This window comes from Penaeus japonicus, unplaced genomic scaffold, assembly GCF_977035675.1.
Source record: "Penaeus japonicus unplaced genomic scaffold, GWHDUDI00000001_assembly GWHDUDI00000003, whole genome shotgun sequence".
In the NCBI taxonomy this organism is placed as follows: domain Eukaryota; kingdom Metazoa; phylum Arthropoda; class Malacostraca; order Decapoda; family Penaeidae; genus Penaeus; species Penaeus japonicus.
This window is the reverse complement of record NW_028234405.1, coordinates 18,961,647-18,966,646: the sequence shown is the minus strand read 5'-3', so window position 1 is coordinate 18,966,646 and position 5,000 is coordinate 18,961,647.

Below are 5,000 nucleotides of genomic sequence, written 5' to 3'. Positions count from 1 at the left end.
TGTTTATTTATTAGAATTTTTGATTTTGTGTAAGTATTAGTGATTTATATTATTGTTTTTTATTTATAGATTTGATTATTATTATATAGTTTAGATATATGAGATATGTTAAGATTTTTATATTAATAGTGAGTTGATTTGAGAGTATATTTGTTTGATTGAATATAGGTGGTGTATGGTGGAGGGGGGGGGATGTGGGGTGTGGTGTGTGGATGGGTGGGGGGGTGGGTTCTTAATGGGTGTGGGTTAATTTGTTTTTGTTGATGAGTTTTTATTTAATATGTGATTTTATTGTGTTTTTTGTTTTAATTGAGTTATGAGTTATTATTTTGATTATTCTTTATTTAATTTTGATGTTATTTTGGAATTTAATGTTTTAGTTATATACAGTCAGTGTGTGGTTTGATAGATTATTATTTATATATATTTTTATTTATTATATGTTTAAGTTTGATAGTTATATATTAAATATTTAGTTTGTTATAATGAGAGTTATAATAGTGAGTGATTATGTAGTTTTTTAATTAAATTGTTTATAAATACAATATATATAAATATAATATATTATATAGAGAATTTATTTATGAGATATTATATTTATATATATACTATATGTTAGATAATATAGATATAATATATATATATATATAGACTATATAAGATATTAATTTATATAGAAATACTTTAATAAATAAATAGATAGATATATAGATACTTATATGTATTTTTATATATATATATTATATATATATAGATTATATATAATTTTTTTTTTTTTATATATAGAAAGAAATAATATATAGATATATTTTTATATAGTTATATATATATATATAGATATAAGAATTGATTTATATCTAAATTATATAGTATATATAAATAATATATATTAATATTATATTTATATATTAGAAATGTAATATATATATATATAAATAGATATGATATATTTTATGGAACTATTGAAGACATATATAAATAAATATATATATAATATTTATAATATATATATATTTTATTTATAGATATATATATATATATATAATAAATATATAGATCTTAGAGATGAATTTATAAATATATATATATAAACCTGATATTTATAATTAATATTTAATATATTTAATATAGATAATAGAGTATAAGAAATATGTATAAGTATATATAAATAATAAATTATATTTAATAGAGATTTATATAATAGATATTTATATATAGATAGATATATAATTTAGATAGATATATATAATATATATAAAATATATAAACATTATATATATATCACTCAAATAAAGTTAGATATATATATTTAACTTATTTATATATTTATTATATAATATTTATTATAGAGATATATGTATATAGATAATTATATATATATATATATATTTTTATGTTTAGATATATATTGATTGATATAGAGAGTTAAATATATATACATATGAATAATATAGAAAATTTATATTGATATATATATAGTTATATATGATATATATAGCTTATATATAAATATATATATTTAGGTATAAATAGAATACAGATATATAATATATAATTATATAAAGATATATTGATTATGATATTTTTAGATATATAGATATAAATTTATATAGATATATATATAAATAAAAATTTTAAAAGTTCATATAAATTAAATTTATATAGATAATATATATAAATATATAATAGTTATATAATTTATATGATTAATGGTATATAAATATATAGATATATATAAAGATAAATATTAATTATATAAATAGTTATATATATAGATATATATATATATAGTTATAGATAGAATATACTTATATATATTGAGAGATATATAAAATATGTATAGATATATAATATATATATATACATATTTAGATTAATAATAATAGATATATATATATAATATATATATAATATAATATTGATAGATAGATAGATAGATATATACAGATAAGGATAGATATTAAAATATAGATGGTATATAAATTAAATAAAAAATATATATACTATAGATATATTTTATCATATTATATATAGATAGAGTCACTAATATTTTTTTATATTTATATATATATATATAGTCATTATTTAGATAATATTATATTTATATAGAGAAGATATAAATATATTCATAAATATATATATATATATAATATTAGAATATAGTTAAATAAATAAATAAATAAATATATATATATTTATTTACATATATAAACATATATATATATATATATATATATATATATATATATATATATATAAATATATAATATTGCCTATAACTTATATATATAATAAATAAATATATACATATATATAAATATATACTATATATATATATATATAATATATATATAGTATATATATATATATATATATATATGCCTATATTTATAAATATATAATATATATATACATATATATAAAATATCATAAAATAATATATATATAAACATATATATAAAATATATATATAAATATTTTAAATACAGAAATATATATGTCTGTATATAATATATAATATATATATAATATATATAACATATATAATATATATATATAAATAAATATATATATATATATATATATATATATATATAATATATATTTTTAACTAAATATACATATATAATAAAATAAATTTTTTTTCATTAATATATATATATATATTTATTTAATTATTTATAATATCTATATCTATTTAATTTAATTATAAATATATATATATATATATATATATTATAATATATAAATTACATAATTTATTTATATATATTATATATATATATATATATTCATTATATAGTAACTATATCTATATCTATATCTATTATTAAATATATATATATATATATAGTATGTATATATATATACATATATAAATATAATAAATAGTATATATATATATATATTATATATATACATGAAAATATATACATATGAATAGATATATATATAGATATATATATATATATGTATATATATATATATATAATTTTTTTTTTTTTTTTTTTTTTTTTTTTTTTTTTTTTTTTTTTTTTTATATATTTTATAAAATTATTATATATATTATAAACATAGTTGTTTTCTAAAATATATATATATATGTATATATTTAGTTATGTTATATTTTTTATAAATTTATTTTTTTATTTATTTACATATATATTTATTTATTACAGTATATTGTTATCTATCAGATAGATTATAGAAGATAGTGTTTTATATTGTATGTTATAATTTTGAGATATTAACAAATTAGATATAGATACATGATTGAGAGTGAGATAGTGATGATTAGAATATATATATAGATATATATAGATTGATGTGTTATATATGAATAAATTATTATGTGTTTATTTATACATGTTGAGAGATTTATATATTGATTTAGTTATTTTTAGTATAGTTTGAGATGGATATATAATAAGATAATATAAATATTTATATATATAGTTAGAGATATTTATTATAGTTTAAATCGTAATTTATTAGTAATGATATATATAGATATATAGTATTATTTTTAGAGATAGAGTTTTATTGTGATATTTGTATGTAATTTAGTTTAGTGTTAGTAGTTTTAGGAGAGATAGTGCATAGATTTTGATATTATTGCTTGTTGATATATTAGATGTGAGAGGTTATATATTGATTGTTAGATAGAGAGATGTATTAGATTGAAATATGTTAGTAGATATTAGGATATTATAGATACTGGTATACAGTGGATATTGATATGTAATGAATGAAAATATAATAGGATAATATATTATGATATATATTAGAATTATAGAGATATTGAGTGTGAGTGTTGAAGATATAGATGGGTGGGTTATATAGTGTGTTCGAAGTGGGGTGTATATATTTAGTGATATTTGGTGAGTAGTGAGTTAGAGTGAGTTTTTAGGGGATTTTCAGTTTTGATGGAGTTAGTGATTAGTTATAGTTAGAGGGCTTATGTGTTAGAGTTTTTTAGATGATATTGCACGTGAGTATTGAGAGTTAGATTATAGATAGTTGAGAATGAGTAGATTTTTAGTATACTTATGGGTATAGTTGTTGTTATTTGTAGCAGTTATAGAGTATTTTAGTGTGGTGAATGATTGTTTTATATATAGAGATATTAGATAGTGTGTATTTTTGATAGTTTGATGATAGAGTGATTGAAATATAAGATATTTTGAGTATAGTGATTTTATTGATGAGTGTTAGTGTGAGATGGGTGATAGGGTGGGGAGAGATATATGGAAGATTAATAGTGTGTATTATATAAATATAGTGATATATAGAGATGTATGGGTGAGAGGAGAGTCGAGAGGGATTTCGATTTGAGATGAAAGTATAGAAAGAGATAGTGTTAGTTATATGAAGGATATGTGAGTTTAGATATTGAATTATATATTGTAGAGAGTAGTGGTTTTTATTGTTAGAGGATGGTGATTGTGAGAGTTAGAGTGATGTGGATTGAAAAGATATTTAGATAGATAGAGAGAGAGAGTTAGGTGGGTGTGTGTAGAGAGAGTGTGAGATAGGTAGATAGTAAGTGAGAGACTTATTTTTTATATTGATTTTATTAGTTGATAGTGTTAGTGGTAGAATAGAGTTTTATGTGAGTTTGAGTGTGAGTGATGAGTGTTTTGATGAGTGTGTTGTGGGATGAGTGAGTTATAGATTGTGAGAGTGAGAGTGTGAATTGGTTTGTGTCAGTGATAGGAGGGTGAGGTTATTTTGATTATTAGAGAGAGGATACGAGAGATGAGTTAGTCGTAGATGATTTCTGTGTTAGATTTAGAGTATAGATAGTTAGTGAGAGAGAGATAGTTTTAGTGTGAGTTTCTACAGATTGTAGTTAGTGGTGTGTTTATTGTGTGTGTGGGATAGAGTGAGAGTGTGTGTGAGAGAGTAGAGTTGGAGTGTTCAGACTAGACAGAGAGTGATAGTTAGATGAGAGTTATATATAATTATATATGTATATAGAAATTTATATATTATGTATA